General features: G+C 38.3%; 1 non-coding gene across 1 annotated transcript; it reads left to right on the top strand.

Annotated features, from left to right (window-relative positions):
* Nucleotides 1-228: 228 nt before the first annotated feature.
* LOC122479187 lies at nucleotides 229-335 on the top strand. The gene has a single exon (XR_006296255.1). It is a non-coding gene; the product is annotated as a U6 spliceosomal RNA (small nuclear RNA).
* Nucleotides 336-17,727: the final 17,392 nt, after the last annotated feature.

Below are 17,727 nucleotides of genomic sequence, written 5' to 3'. Positions count from 1 at the left end.
AACCTACCATAACTGCTACCCAACCCCCCCAACACAACATCTTTTTATCTTTAGCTGGAGATGTTATTTAGGTTAGTGGCTTGTGCCATTTGGGGAGTTAATGCAGTTTTCCTGGGTATCTCCCATGTATACAGGAGATATACATGTTATTAAACGTTCTTATGTTTTTCTCCTGTTAATCTGTCTTCTATTATAGGGGATGTCTCAGGCAAAAATCTAGAAGGGTAAGTGTTCCCTTTGGCAGCACATATACTAAAATTGGAATGATATAGAGAAGATTAGCATGGCCCTTGCGCAAGGATGACACGCAAATTCGGGAAGCGTTCCATATTTTTAGGGGCACTAAGGAATCTACTCCTGAAATCATTTTTGCACTATATGCTAACTAATTTGGATGTAAATTTTAAAAAATAAAAAATAAAACAAGTTAAAAAAAATCTAGAAGGGTAAGAAGAAAATTATTATGGGGCGCCTGAGTGGCCCAGTCAGTTAAGCTTCTGACTCTTGGCTTCAGCTCAGGTCATGATCTCACGGTTGTGAGTTCAAGCCCCACATCAGGCTCCACACTGACAGTGCAGATCCTGCTTAGGACTCTCTCTCTGTCTCTGTCTCTCTCTCTGTCTCTCTCTCTCTGTCTCTGCCCCTTCTGTGCACTCACTCAACATAAATAAATAAACTCAAAAAAAATTTCTTTTTCAAAGAAAATTATTTTTCCTCCCCACAACCTGTAGGAATGCATCTGCCCTCCTTGGCCTACTCACAAATTGCAATACCTCCAAATCACAATTATAGTTAGAGAACAAAGCAGAACTAGCAATGTACTGGAGAGATCTCCAGGGACTCATGTTTCACTGACTTGGCTCCCAGAACGTTTAACCTGGAGATCAGAACAGATGTCAAGTTCATCATCTGTTTCCAGAGAAAGTGAGCTGACTTGGAGAAAATTAGAGGCAAAGAAAGATCTAGAGCTAAAGTCTCTTGTTGGTCTTTTTTGTTGTTGTTGTTGTTAAGGTTTTATTTATTTATTTTTGAGAGAGAAAAATCACAAGCAGGGGAGACGCAGAGAGAGGAGACAGTGAGATCACAAGCAAGCAAGCTCCACACTGCTAGCAAGGAGGCTGGGGTGGGGGTGGGTGCGGGGGGGGGGGGGGGCGGTTCTCAAACTTAGGAGTCATGAGATCATGACCTGAGCCAAAATGGGACACTTAACCAATTGGACCACTGTGAGAAATAAGCCCACTGACCCAATCAAGGGAGAGACGCGGAGACTGGAAGCACAGTGAAGCGAGGCTTTAATTAATGTTCTTGCAAGAGCAGCTGTCTGATGGACAGCCACACGTGGAGCAGTTACAGCAGGCAATTTATCTCCTAGCATGCAAGTCCCTTCCCTGGTTCCTCATTGGCTGAGTACTACAGAGGTTACAGCCTTACCCCGAAGTTGCCTATGCCCATGTAAGGCAAAAAGTACATTCCTTTAGGTGATGCAGAGACTTCAGTTCTTTGATGCATGCTCATGGCAAAGCCCATGAAAATAAGCCCGTTGAAATGGAGAGAGGAAGAACCAGGAAGTGAAGTGTCTAAGGGTTTGGGACTCCATTGGGTGGGGGGCAGTTTGTACATATTTCCAATAGGTTGTGAATTATTGTTAAATAGACAGCACAGCATTTATTTGGTATTTCTGAAAATGAATCATCTCCCCTACTTCTCACAGCCACCCAGAAGCCCCTAAATTCTCTTGTTTTATTCTCATCTTGGATATCCCCCTCCAACCCTCCATACTTAGGATGCAGTTTACCAGTGTCCAAACACCTTGACATATAGTTCTATTACATCTGGCTCTCCTCCATAGAAAGGGGGAGGTGGGACTCACTTCCCATCTCAGGGACCTGCTCACAGAGAAGTGACATAGTTCTTCCCTCCACATCTCTCCTTTATGATGACTTAATTCCATAAAAAAATAGACTTGTCAGATTTGGAAGTAGCTACAAAGTGAAATATTTTAGCAAGATATTGCTAAACAATTTAACAATTGGCTTATGAAGATTTTTTTTTCACATTTCCTTGCCAAAATACTTACCTTTAAGATTGTGATTAGTCAATGATTATTTGCAGGTTATTATCCTTAATTTGCTAATAACTTTACTAACAAAAAGGCATGAAAAAGTTTTGGAGTTCAAAATATAATACCCTTTTAAAAGTGATTTGTTTTCCTTCATTCAACAGAGGAACAGATCATATCAGCAGCCCACTCATCCTGATTTCTACTCCCCACATTCTCACTTCTCAGAGCCAGAACCTCACAGTCTGGGAGTGAGTCACCTTATCCAACACCTGCATATAATAGAAGCACCCCAAAACTAATTCCACTAAGATTTTTATCTAGCTCATTTTTCTACACCTCTAATGATTCTGACTTAATAAATAAATACGGCAATATATCAGAAAAATAGTTCCTTTACAAAAAAAGAGGGGAATTTTCCTATGTTTCACCAAGAGGAGCAAAGCAAATTTCTGATCCCATACTCATGACACTCATTGCAGACAGTCTTTCCCTCCTTGAAAGTTTCCAAAGGCTCTGTGCTGAAAACTCATTTCTGTGTCCCCTTTCTACGTGTCCTTTGCCTAGCTAAGTCCTAGTCATCCTTGTGGTCTTAGCTCTAAAGCTACTTTAGGGTTGCCTGGGTGGCTCAGTTGGTTAAGTGTCAGACTCTTGATCTCAGCTCAAATCTTAATCAGGGTTGTGAGTTCAAGCCCCATGAAGCCTACTTAAAAAAAAAAAATAAAAAGAAAATTTGTTTTATTTTTTATTTTTTTAAGGTTTTTTTTTTTTTAGGTTTATTTATTTTTGAGAGAGATATAGAGCAAGAGTGGGAGGGGGCAGAGAGAAAGGGAGACACAGAATCTGAAGCAGGCTCCAGGCTCTGAGCTGTCAGCACAGAATCTACACGGGGCTTGAACTCACGAACCTGATAGAGATCATGACCTGATGGAGGCAAGTTGCTATGCTGAGTTCTGACGAATAACTGGGGGCAGGGGCAGGAGCGGGAAGAGGGGAGGCATTACAATTTAAAACCAATACATAAGCATATAATTACTTTAAAAAATGAGTAAAATGGAATGAAAGAAAGATACATGTTACAAAGAATAGAATGAGGGAGATCTAACAAGATTAAAGAGGATGCCTCTGAAGGCCTCTTGGTATTAAACTTGGAATTTAAACTGAAGCCTGAGGTATAAAAGAGCAACTATCATGGTGAAGTGGCTCACACCAAAAGAGCAGCATTCTTGAGTGAGGAAAGAGCCTAAAGCTTGGAGGACCTGAAAAAAGCCCAATATGTTTAGAGCAAAGTGAGCAAAATGGAGAAGGGCTTTAAGATGAAAGTAAAAAGATAGACCAAGCCTCATAGTCCCTTTTGGGAGTATTAGTTTCTACCTTAAGGGCAATGGGAAGCCTCTGACTGGCTTCAAACAGGAAAATAACAAAATCTAATTTACCTCTTGAAAAGATCTCAGTATTGTGTGGATATTGGATTGGGCTAAGCAAATTAAGACTCTTTAACCCCCAGATTATTAAAACAGGCATTTTCTTTGAAAGTAAAGCAGATAAAGAAGGAATTAGTTGTTCCAATTTCTCGTCCCCTCTAATATTTTCCCCTGGGTGGAAAGAGGTAATCTCTGGACCATTTCCCCTCAGGATGGATATGACCTGTGATGGCTGAACCTCAAACTTTCTAGTTGCATTCTTTCCAGCTTGTCTCTAGGCTCAGGTAAAAGAAAGACCCTGAAGGCATGCATTCCCTGATGGGAACCACAACTACTCCCTCAAGCAATAAAAGATGGCCCTGAGCCAGCAAGCCCCACCCTACCAACCCCCCTCCCCCACAACCGACTCCAAGACAACGATTGATTTGACCTTCACTGCGGACCTGCACCACCCATCCACCTTTGCTCCATGTTTTCCCTACATAAACCTGGAAGAATTTTCAGCACTTTGGAGACAGCCTTTGAGATACTAGTCCACTGTCTTCTCAGTGTTGGTCTCAGTTTAAGCCCCATGTTAAATGTGGAGCCTACTTAAACAAACAAAAAAATTGGTAAATGGCTACTGCTGATAAGTCATTCAAAATCATACATATTAAAAGAAAAAGAAGTGTTTCTATGTTTCCAAGAATAGCAACATTCAAGAGTCACATCAGAAACTAGCATCGTATGGGGACCATGATTGCTAATTGTTAGGATGTCCTTGGAACCACAGTAGAGGGGACGGCCATCTTGCCAGCGAAAACCAACGAAAAGCCCCTAGTAGCTGCCAGAACGAATTGGAGGTCAACCAATCACAGAGCGACAGCACGACCTGCCGCGGAAAAAGGCCCACCCAGACCTAAACCTGGAACCGCTGCAGCTTAAAAACCCCACCCCACCACACCTGGGTGCGACTTCCCTGACTCCTCTCTCTCTCTCTCTCTCTCCCTGAGTCAGGGAACCTCGCCGGAGACCTTAGTTCCCAAATAAAGCCTTTGACTGCTAAAATTTTTTAGCCTCTGACTCCTATCTTTACCCTGCCTTACGCCTGACCCTAACACTAATCAATGCAAAGGTAAGTCTGGGAGTTAAAAAAAAAGTACGTAAAATATGTTTGATCTTACAGCTTCACCCTGAAGTCTCATAGGAAACCTCTAAAAAATTCTGTTTTTCAAGTTTATTTATTTTTGAGAGAGCATGCAAGTGGGAGTTGGGGAGGGGCAGAGAGAGAGGAGATAGAGAATCCCAAGCAGGCTCAAATGCAAGGCTCGAACCCACAAAATGTGAGATCGTGACCTGAGCCAAAACCAAGAGTCAGGCACTTAACTAACGAGCTACACAGGCACCCCAACCTCTTAAAAGTTCTATTTTTTATTATCTCACTTTGAGAGATGAGAATGGAAGGGAAAACAAATATGTTTATATATTGTTATAAGAAAGCACAGTTAGAATTAAAGATTTAAAATACCTAGTTCACATGGGGAAATGTCATGATTGAAATTGCTTCAAAATAATGCAACAGAAGGGGATAAAAATGAAGTTGATAAATGCTGATACTGGGTCCATGGGCACCCATTACACTATTTTCTATTTTGTCTGTATTTGAAATTTTTCATAGTAAAAAGCTTAAAAATTTTACAAGGATTGAGGAAGTAGACATTCACATGTTATTTTCTTAAATAAATTCCTTTTTTTAAAAGTCTTTACTTTTAAGTTATCTCTATACCCCAATGTGAGGCTTGAACTCTCAACCTCGAGATCAAATATTGCATATTCCACCAAGTGAGCCAGCCAGATGCCCTGACATTCACATGTTATTAATAAGAGCAAACGTTGGCAAAACCCTTCAAAAATTAATGTGGAAGTACCTATTAAAATTGAACGTCTTCTGCAAAACAAACCATCAACGAAATGGAAAGGCAACGTACCAAATAGGAGAAAATATTTGTAAATCACATAACTAATAAGACATTAATATCCAAAACATATAAAGAACTCATAAAATTCAACAGCAACAAACAAACAACCCAATTAAAAAATGGGCAGAGTATCTGAATAGATACTTTTCCAAAGAAGACATACAGATAGCTAACAGATACAGGAAAAAGTACTCAGCATCACTAATCATCAGAGAAATCCAAATCAAAATTGCAAGGGGATATCACTTCACACCTACTAGAATGGCTATTATCAAAAAGACAGGAAATAAGTGTTGGCAAGGATGTGGAGAAGTGAGAACTCTCATGCACTGTTGGTGGCGCATGCCAGTTTGCAAAACAGTATGGAGGTTCCTCAAAAAGTTCCTCAAAAATAAAACTACCAGATGACCCAGAAATTCTGCTTCTGGGTATTTATCCATAGAAGTGAAAACACTAACTCAAAACGATAACATGCAAAACCACAATGAGATACCACCTTACACCTGTCATAATGGCTAACATAAACAACTCCGGCAGCAACAGGTGTTGGCGAGGATGCGGAGAAAGAGGATCTCTTTTGCACTGCTGGTGGGAATGCAAGCTGGTGCAGCCACTCTGGAAAACAGTATGGAGGTTCCTCAAAATATTAAAAATAGAACTACCCTATGACCCAGCAGTTGCACTACTAGGTATTTAGTCAAGGATACAGGTGTGCTGTTTTGAAGAGACACATGCACCCCATGTTTATAGCAGCACTATCAACGATAGCCAAAGTATGGAAAGAGCCCAAATGTCCATCTCGATGGATGAATGGATAAAGAAGATGTGGTGTATACACACACACACACACACACACACACATACATACACAATGGAGTATTACTCAGCAATCAAAAAGAATGAAATCTTGCCATTTGCAGCTATGTGGATGGAACTGGAGGGTATTATGCTAAGTCATAATTAGTCAGAGAGGGACAAATATCATATGACTTCACTCATAGGAGGACTTTAAGAGACAAAACAGATGAACATAAGGGAAGGGAAACACAAATAATATAAAAACAGGGAGGGGGACAAAACAGAAGAGGCTCATAAATATGGAGAACAAACTGAGGGTTACTGAGGGGTTGTGGGAGGGGGGATGGGCTAAATGGATAAGGGACATTAAGGAATCTACTCCTGAAATCATTGTTGTACTATATGCTAACTAATTTGGATGTAAATTAAAAATAAATAAATAGGGGCGCCTGGGTGGCTCAGTCGGTTAAGCGTCCGACTTCGGCTCAGGTCACGATCTCGCGGTCCGCGAGTTCGAGCCCCGCGTCGGGCTCTGGGCTGATGGCTCAGAGCCTGGAGTCTGCTTCCGATTCTGTGTTTCCCTCTCTCTCTGCCCCTCCCCCGTTCATGCTGTGTCTCTCTCTGTCTCAAAAATAAATAAGCGTTAAAAAAAAATTTTTTTTTAATAAATAAATAAATAAATAATAAAATAAAATAAAATGAAATAAAATAAAAAGATACATGCACCCACATTCATTGCAGGATTATTTAAAATATTCAAGAAATGGAAGCAATGTCAGTTTCCATACACAGATGAATGGATTAAAAAATGTATATATACATATACACAATAGAATATTATTCAGCCATAAAAAAGCAAATCCTGCAATTTGCAACAATATGAATGGACCTTGAGGGCATTACGCTAAGTGAAATAATTGAGGCAGAGAAGGAATAAGATCTCACTTATATGTGGAATCTAAAAACAAAAATAAAGGGGCGCCTGGGTGGCTCAGTCAGTTAAGCGTCCAACTTCGGCTTGGGTCATGATCTCATGGTTTGTGGGTTTGAGCCCCTCATCAGGCTCTGTGCTGACAGCTCAGAGCCTGGAGCCTGCTTAGGATTCTGTATCTCCCTCACTTTACCCCTCTCCTGCTCATGCTCTGTCTCTCTGTCTCTCAAAATAAATAAAGTTTAAAAATTTTTAAAAAAATAAACCCAAATTGATAAATGCAAACAGATTGGTGGTTGCCAGAAGTAGGGGTTGGGAAGGGATTAAAATGGATGAAGTTGGTTAAAAGGAAGACACGTAGTTATAAATAAATCCCAGAGATGTTATATACAGCATAGTAACTATAGTTAGTAATACTATATTGTATTTTTGAAAGCTGCTAAGAATAAATCTTAAAACTTCTCATCACAAGAAAAAAATGTTGTAACTATATATGGTGATGAATGTTAACTACACTTACTGTGATCATTTTGCTATATATACAAATACTGAATCATTATGTTTTACATCTGAAACTAATATGTTAATTATATCTCAATAAAAAATGAAATTAAAAGTGTGCATATTCTTGGATTCATCATCTCAGTTTGAAATCTAGCCTAAAGAAATAATAACATTAATATGTTATGTCTAAGGATCTTCACTTCACTACCATAACAGTAGTGAAATAATGGAAACCTAAATGCTCATTAAATGGACCAATAGTTACTAAGACAAAGAAATAGTATAGTCATCTTTTTTCATGAGGTAAACTTATATGTACTAACCTAAAAAATGGTTCATGTTAGATCACTATTTTTTTTTAAGTTGCAAAACAGTAATATCAGCATAATGCATGTATTCATTATATACTGATGTGTCTGACTTTAGGAAAAAGTTGACAATGGATACAAATCAAATGTAGAATGGTTAACGGAGTACAGGTTTACTTTCATCCCTTAATGTAAATATTTTGTATTTTCTTCAGGCCTGGGATTATAGGTAGTTTTTACTTGTTCTACTGATCACACACATAGTGGAAAGTTAAGCAATAAATCCCAGCAGTCTGGCTCCAAAGAGAAGTCCTGCTTGTAACTACTCACTAACCTGCCTTTAGCTGGAACACTATATAAAACACAAATTAACAATATTAGAATTTATTTTATTTAGTTCTACCTATCACACTCAGAGTGACTATATACATTCCTTGATCCAAATAGCTCTAACCATCCCCAAGCAGAGTGCCTCTGTCTCACAGTCTTGACCCAAACATTTCAGGTCCTGGTTATTCCACCAGAGATCTATTTACAGGAAATAAAGAACAAAAGCCTACTTACAGAGCTTTAGAATAAATCTTTGTTATTTGTAGTGCCCTTAAAATTACAATTTAGTTTGGCATGTAATTAAGCCAATTATCTTGAAAATGCTACTGAAATTTTCAGTAAGCAACCACCCTGCTGGCTCCTTTGCCTGCCTTCCCTGACATTGTTAAAGCTTCTTTTTAAAAGCACAATAGCTTCTTTGTTGCAGAACCACAGGTAAGAAAACACTCAAACTCAAAGGTGACAGGATCCCTTCATCATTAATCCCAGGATGACCCCACCCCACCCTCCAGAAGTTCTTAGACTAAAGGTTCTCAAGTATATGCCTGTTAAAACCAAGTCCTTTTAGCCCTGTTCTTGTCTCTTTCTTCCTACCTTCTCGGCAATTTCTTCTTCCTTAAGGCATTTTATTTACTTGGAGACACTAAGTTACATAAAGGAGGCAAAGAACATTTTCTTGCTTATCCAACTAATGGAATCCTCTTGAAATGAGGTGAGATAGGATTAGTGAAAACAGAAATTTTTTTGCCAAAAAAAGAAAAAAAAAAAGCTAATATAGTGCCCAGAATTAGATAGGCAGTTACATTACTAATTTTTTCCCCCATCTCCAGCAGTTTTAGAAGACTGATTTACCAGGCATATTTTCTAGCCAAGATTTCTTTTATGGAAAAATTTGCTTTACTTAGACAAAGTACATGAAAGCATTTAAAGTATATGTAAGATTAAGGAGGTTCTAATTTTTTTTCAAAGCTTATTTTGAAATTACTCTAGTTTTTTTCCATTCCTTTTTATAACATATTAGTCCAGAAGTTTATGTATGCATCATGCATGCTACTAACCTGAACCTGAAAATATTTTTGTCCTTGGAGCTTTACATAAAAGTCCATAACAGAGCCAATGAATTATTTAAGATTCATATTGGTCTTGCGTGTGATTTTGAGAACTAACTCTGCAGCAATATGTAAGTCACATGTACATCTGCACGTGATGAAAATGGTGGCTATCTTGAAATTTTTCCCTAAAAAAAAAATGTCCTGAGTTAGCACATACAGTGATACCACAATGTCCAGTAACACTTACTGGATTCTTTCACCTAGCAAAATTTTTGAGGATTTCCCTCCCACAACAAAATGAATGAAAAAACTTTTTCTTTTATTATTTTTTAAAAAAGAATCTCTTTGCCCAACGTGGAGTTTGAATTCATGACCTTGAGATCAAGGGTCATGTGCTCTACACCTGAGCCAGCCAGGTGCCCTGAACAAACTTTTTCTTTTTTAATTTTTTAATGTTTTTTTTTAATGTTCATTTAATTTTAAGAGAGACAGAGCACAAGCGGGGGAGGGAGAGAGAGAGAGGGAGACAGAATCTGAAGCAGGCTCCAGGCTCTGAGCTAACAGCACAGAACCGGATGCGGGCCTCGAACTCACGGATCGGAAGATCATGACCTGAACCGAAGTCAGACACTCAACCGACTGAATCACCCAGGCACCCCTAATCTTCATATTAAATAACTGAGAAACAGCCTGCCATGGCAGCCACTCCCCATAAGGCCCAAAATGAGATGACAGTTTGAGTGCAAAAAAGCAACCCATTAACTCCAACTTGCTCTGGGAAATGGCCAGTCACAGGAAACCCTCCAATCTTAACAGTTATTGAACAGCCAATCCTTCCTCTTGAAATGACCCCAAACTGCTTGCTTCCTTACACAGACAATCAACAATTGCCAAATGTACCTGACAGCAACTAGTAAGTCTCACCAGCTTCCAAAATTCTCACCATGCCAATCAGATGCTGTCTCAGAATTCTCATTTTACATGATAAACTCTGACACCATTCATTGAAAGCCCGCTGAAATTAAAGTGGTAGCAGAGGGTTCCCTTGCTGCAAAGTTATGAATAAAATAGCCTTTGTTAATTTTATGTCATGCTTGGTTTTGTTTTCAACATACCTGTGTATATTATATCATAATATCATGATAAATGATAAATAAATACCTCTGAATCTTTCCCCCCCCATCCCCATTGCCATTACTAATATCCTTACCATGCCTCACCTGGATGAGAAATAGTCCAAGAGGTAATCTCTTTGCCTCCATGTCCTCATATTCATCCAGCTCCCACTGACAAAGCAGTCTTGGTAAAAGGCAAATTTGTTCCCACCCCACCCTTTCCCTATTTTAGTGGCAGTCCAAGAGCAGCTATGGTAATAAAGACCAAATGCTTTCCATAAAGAGGACTTATAGCAGTAGTCATAGTAACAGTAGAATATTAAAGTTAAAATATGTTGATTTATAATGTTTCCATTAACCTTGACAGATTCTCTGAAAGGTAATGAAGTTCTGTTATCCTAGCTGAGAAAGCAGAGGTTCAAGGAAGAGTCTTAGTCATTTGGGTTGCTATAACAAAATACCTTATACTGAGTGGCTAATAAACAGCAGGAATTTATTTCTCATAGTTCTGGAGGATGCAAATTCAAGATCAGGGTGCCAACTTGGTCAGGTGAGGGCTCTCTTGCAGAAAACACACTTCTTATTGTATCCTCGCATGGTGGAAGGGGCCAGGGAGCTGCAAGATCATTTTTTAAAGAATCTCATTCATAAATACTCCACCTCATGACCTAATCATCCCCACCTCACCTACTAATAACCATCACCTTTGGTGGTTAGGATTTCAACATATGATTTTGGGGTGGGTGGGGGACACAAACATTCAGATCACAGCACTAAGCAAATGTATCCAATGTCACTTATTTAGTAAGTGGCAGAACTAGAATCTGAACCTGTGTTTGTCAGATTTCAATGTCCATGCTTTCCACTAAATGCCTTACCCCACAGCCAAATTAAACTACTGCTATTCCTTCAATATGCTGGTTCAGATATCCTTGCTCTGTATGTGCTCAGGCCTCTTTCACCATTCTGTAAATCTTTCTCTTACCTTTACTCTCTCCAGATGATTCCCACCCCTCTTTTTTTTCTTTTACTACTGTTTGGTCTGAAACGTGACCCTTTATAGCCTTTATCACACTTTAATATAATTATTTCCTTACATTGGTATTTCACTAGCCTATAAACTCTTTGAGGACAAAGAATTCCAATCCATTTCCCGGTAAAAATTTGTTATTCTGACACACCAATGATAGAAATTTTCATAGGGGGGAAAAAACTTAATTTTTTATAGCCCATTTAGGGCCCTTAGGTGAAAGAAGAAAATGGAATTAGGAATTACCTTACAGGGTTATTCTAAAGACAAACCAGTGGTTCTAAAACCTAATGGTATATTGGAATCCCCTTAAGAGACTAGGATAATGAAAATATCTAGATCTGATGCCACACCTTCTGATTCATAATCTGTAAATAGGGAGCTCATGAATTTGCATGTATGTAGATCCCCAGGAGATCTACACTGAACAACTAGATTTGGCAATCAGAGTTTAATGTTATAAACTATATAAACCCTCAGCGCAATGTGTAGCCTATGAGAATGCTCAATAAATGTTAGAATTTTACATCACAACACCTTACAAATGTCATACCACTTTATAATTTATAAAATACACACACAAGAATTATCCCACTTCAAAACAATACAAGGATTAACATTTAATCTCTATTGCACAAATTATTCAGTAGATGGTAATCACTTAAATGCTGTCTCGTTCAAATGAAATTAAATAAAGAGATGGAAACCTCTTAAAAATAAGGTCATTTTTAGCCTGAAAAATATCCACGTGTTCTTCCAATAGCATGGTGTCTATGATGACTCTCACCTTTGGGTAATTGTATCTCTAACTTCCTTAAATGGTATTCAGATCCACTGGCATTAGGAGGATAAAAAAAAAAAAAAAGAGTGCTGGTTAGGCAACCAACACTTCCGTTACAAGAGCTATGCTTTGGGAAGATAAAAGTGGACATTTTTTATGAAGAGAGTCCTAACCTGTACCTTGAAAGAAGGAAGAATCCCAAACAATTGAGAAAAGTTGCTGCTAGAAATCTGACACCAAATTGTGCAATCCCTGCTTATTACCTTGTGCAACTCCAGAAAGCGCTGAACAAATTCTTCCAGATCTTTACACCTGAAAGGCCCAGCAGGGCAGTCGAGATGTGTTACTGAAGTGGTAAGTGACTGTTGTCAATAAACAACTATAGAAAGTAGTCAATGAGACACATAAAAAAATAAAATAAATAATAGGTTTGGTGGCATACAGGTAGTAGAAAGAAACTTACTATATTTCTGATAGGAGTAGAGAATCTCAACAATATAAACATAGCAGTTAAAAACTGTGATGAGGGGTGCCTGAGGGCTCAGTCGGTTCAGCATCCAACTCTTGATTTTTGACTCATGATCCCAGGGTCATAGGATGGTGCCCACGTCAGGCTCTGTGTTAAGCATGGAGCCTGCTTAAGATTCTTTTCTCTCTCTTGGTCTCTCCCTCCCTCTGCCCCTCTCTCCCACTTGCACATGCACATACTCTCTCTCTCTCTCTCTCTCTCTCTCTCTCTCTCTCTCTCTAAGATAAAAAGAAAAAAAAAAATTTAAGCGTTATGAAAACTATCAAAACAATGCACCAGGTGGCAAACAAATGGCATACGTATGAAAATCACATTACAGTAAAAGTAAGTTTTAATCTGGGGCTTTAGTGGAAGTTATCCTGTAAGTAGCATACAGGTCCCTGGAAATCTTTAACTGTGTCAAGTTCTCAAGTTCTAACCAGTGGTCTCCCCACATGGGCAACAGTGGGACGCAATACTGCATCTCTGATGATCTAACAAATTACACTTATAATTTAATATGAACTGTTTAAGTGTTTGATTTATTAATTCAATCTGAACTGTGTAAGTGAATTTTATATTATTAGACTTGTAATTTTAACTTGAAAATTATAAAATACTTTGTTTACAAACATTATTTTGAATTTTAAAAGAAAACTGAATAGTAAATTCCTATATTTAAACTTATCATATTTATTTGTTCTTTTTTTAAAGTTGATTTATTTAATTTGAGAGAGACAGAGCATGTGCGAGTGAGCTGGGAAGGGGCAGAGAGAAAGGAGGAGAGAGAATCTCAAGCAGGCTCTGCACAGTCAGCACAGAGCTGGATGTGAGGCTCTATTTCATGAACAGTGAGATCATGACCTAAGACAAAACCAAGAGTCCAACACTTAACCCACTGAGCCACCCAGGTGCCCCTAAACTTATCACATTTGCAAATAGCATTCAAATACTTACAAAGATTTGTTGGGTTTGTAAGCCCTCCTTGATGGGTTGTTTGAGGTATTTGGGATAATTAAAAAAAAAAAAAAAAATCTAATTTGTGATTAGATTTGGAATGCACAACTTATTTTAAGTACAAGTAAGTATGAGTTTTCTGCCACCAGACATTAAAATGTCAATTGACTATCTTCCAGCAAATGGAAGGAATATGTCAGAGTTAAGGAGAAAAAAAAGACAAGAGAAAATGGCTGAGCATTGGTTTTGGAAATTTATCTACTAATTTGTTCTGTTTGGAATGGTTAATTGTTAGTGTATCTTAAAAGTTTCTGATTCTAGTAACATTGAGTGGAATGCCAAAAATTTCTCTGATTTTTATTAGATAACATACAAATTTAGTCAAAGTTTATATTCAGGTGAACAGGAATTCTAATCACAAAATTATTTTAATTGTACTCCTAATCACCTAATATGTACTCTCAAAAAATAAAGGAAGGAAAAAGGAAAGAAAAGAAGGGAAGAAAAAGACAAAAAGCCAAGATTTCTGTGTTCCAAAGGCATTCAAAGCGTTACCTTTTTATACTTTCCTGTTTTAGCAATATTCATTCACCAAATATTTTTCAGGCGCTCAAGTGACAAGTTCTGTGTTAGATGCTAAAGATATAGCCCAGAGCAGTACAAGTACAGTCTATAACAATGCTGAATTTAAATAGAACTCAAGTTATGATAGAATAGACTAACAAAGTACAAAAGACAAATAGATATTAACTTTTCTAATCAATTTAAAAGATCTCTAAAGTATGTTTTAATTATGCACTTTACCAAACTTCACTATATCCTAATAGATATCCTGAATTTAAAAGGTAGATATGGGGGCGCCTGGGTGGCGCAGTCGGTTAAGCGTCCGACTTCAGCCAGGTCACGATCTCGCGGTCCGTGAGTTCGGGCCCCGCGTCCGGCTCTGGGCTGATGGCTCAGAGCCTGGAGCCTGTTTCCGATTCTGTGTCTCCCTCTCTCTCTGCCCCTCCCCCGTTCATGCTCTGTCTCTCTCTGTCCCAAAAATAAATAAACGTTGAAATTAAAAAAAAAAATAAAAGGTAGATATGGAAAAAATAATATTCTATTATGGTAAATGCCTTATAGCTGAATGTTTAAAATAAACATTTCTATATTTCAGTCCTAGAGACTCATTCAGACTAGTTATTGTTATTAAATATAGGGACAAATATAACAAAACAGACTAATTTTGCTGTTTAGGGAAATGTTTTTTTAAATGATCATAACTACTGTAGTTTAAGAATTGTAAGTTTAGACAAATCCAAAGGACAAAATTCTTACTTCTAATCCACGGAAATTAAGTCTGAAATTATTTTTAGCCTATTAAGTGCAATTTTGAAAATGCTTTCTACAAGGATTATCGCATTTAACAGATATAGACAGAAATATTGGAAATCCAGAAGTGATTCCTGACTGGTTCCTTTTTTCTGCCTCAACTCCTCAACAATACTGCACCTCTTCCTATTCTTTAGACACCACTTAGCATAAATAAATAAATAAATAAACAAACAAACAAACAAATAAATAAATAAAACACCACTTAGCATACTGAAGTTGTATTGATTCATTTACATCTTTTGGTATCATGGTTTGTTTTTTCTCATGTTGTACTCTACATTTCCTTTTACTCTGTTGAACCAATAGAAAGATTTTCCCATAAACTCTGCCCTAGCCTTTGATCAAGAATGGTACATTAAAGTTTTTGCTTACCTTTCAGGTGTCTCTCAAATAAGACTATTTTTTCATTCAAATTCAAATATCCAGTTGGGTTTCTGTGGAGCTGAAATGCTTACTGGAGCCGTCTCACTGGTTCCACAATCTCCAGGCTACATCCCACTTTCCAAATCATTCCTTAATCTTGTTTGAGAAGACAGTGGCAGTAGTGACTATCACCAAACATTGGGTGCCTTCCGGCTTCCAGTACTTCATGTCCCACCTCTGGGATACTTGCATGAGTAACATCAAGCTCACCCTACTTCTGTGTTTTCTTCTGCTTAGTGAGCTATCATTACTCTTTAATTTCTTGCTTTGTCCTTGGAGGATGTCTAAAAGAGCTTGGCTAGAGTTATTTATCTTGCAAGAATCTGATATTACACAGTGCCAGCCCACAAAAACTTAAAGCACCTGCATCTGGCTCTGATTCCCATCTATTGGCTACTCTCTAGTTTAAAAACATACAGGTTTTTTGTTTTGTTTTGTTTTTTCCTATTCACGGCCACATGATCAGAAATCCAAATAAAAGCAAGCAGCATGAATTACTTCATTGATAACAATGATGAGACAAAAAGGCCTGTGTGGTAACTTTCAGGGTGATCATATATATCTGGAGGTTCTAGCCATACTTGTTTTCCATCTATTAGTGACTCTTCATATGATCCAATTCAAAGCAGAATTTAATTGAATGTCTCAAAATCAATGAATCAGCTTTAATTGCCATCTCTAGTATAATACCTAATCATAGGCAATTACCAAGATAGTATAGAATTGGTTAGGACATACTGTACCCAGTTTATATATGTTCTCTTTGCTTTTGTAATGTTATTTATTTAAAAAAAAATTTTTTTAACGTTTATTCATTTTTGAGAGACACAGAGAGACAGAGAGTGAATGGGGGGAAGGGCAGAGAGAGAGGGGGCCACAGAATCTGTAGCAGGATCCAGGTTCCAAGCTGTCAGCACAGAGCCCGACGTGGAGCTCGAACTCACCAACCGTGAGATCATGACCTGAGCCGATGTCAGATGCCTAACCGACTGAGCCACCCAGGCGCCCCTCATGTTATTTATTTTTGAGAGTGAGCACAACCAAGGGAAGGGCAGAGAAAGAGGAGAACCGGAGGATCTGAAGCTGGCTCTGCGTGGACAGCAAAGAGCCCGACATGGAGCTCAAACTCACAAACCGTGAGATCATGACCTGAGCCAAAGTTGGATGCTTAACTGACTGAGCCATCCAGATGCCCCTATGTTCCTTAACAAATTTTGTACTTGATTTCTTTTTTTTTAATCTTATGGCAGATATGCAGCATTTTGGATGCTCAGGGTCTACTTCATTTCATGAATAATAATATTTTATTTTTACTGCCACCCCTCCTGTTTGCTACAGATCCAATAACCTGCACAGTGTTTAATAAAGGTAAATTGAATAAAGGTGAATTAACATGTTTAAGCTACCAGGATGCCTTTCTGGTTCAGTAGAGCTATAATTGTCTCACCCTTTAAAACTGCATTTCAGCTCAACCACAGTTTTGATCTCAAACCCACACAATTAACCCTGTGTGAAAGACAAAATGTATCTGACAATTAAGGAGATGGTTTTATTCAAGCTACTGTAATAGGGGGAACATTTATTAATAAGGATATCTCAAGGAAAAGGACATGGGACTAGGGGTTTTCTAGAGGCAGATAAACAAGAAAGCCATTGAGGAAGGATGGAGATGGGTCTTACCAACGAGTATGTGACAGTAGGGTAGTCTTTTATGGTTAGCCATTTCTTAGAACACAAAAGAGTGGAAAGGAAGGGTCCTTACTGTTGCTGGTTTCCAGAAACACAGGGCTCAAATAGAGTTCAACACTGCCAAGACAATGACAATTGTTCAAGACACATGAATATATTTCATCCTGAACAACGTAAAGCTGATCATAAGCCTCTTGAGTGGGATGAAACTAGGACTAAGAAGTAGTCTCTCAGGGATTCTTGTTGGCACTGTTTCCTGTAAACTTGATAAAAACATCTGTTGAGAGGTGGCGGCCAATGTCAATGGTTTTAGAGTCTTGGAGACTTTAAAGACTTCAGGATCCTAAAAGGGGCATGCTTAAAAGGAAATGGGAAATATTAGTATAAAAGTTTGTATTAAAATAAAAAACCAGGAGTTGAAGCCTGAGGATGACCAGTCTAGTGGATTCCAAGAATCTTTTGGTAATGCAGCACCATTTGCTG

This window comes from Prionailurus bengalensis, chromosome B1, assembly GCF_016509475.1.
Source record: "Prionailurus bengalensis isolate Pbe53 chromosome B1, Fcat_Pben_1.1_paternal_pri, whole genome shotgun sequence".
In the NCBI taxonomy this organism is placed as follows: domain Eukaryota; kingdom Metazoa; phylum Chordata; class Mammalia; order Carnivora; family Felidae; genus Prionailurus; species Prionailurus bengalensis.
The sequence above is the reverse complement of the archived record's forward strand: the minus strand, read 5'-3'. Positions and strand labels throughout refer to the sequence as shown.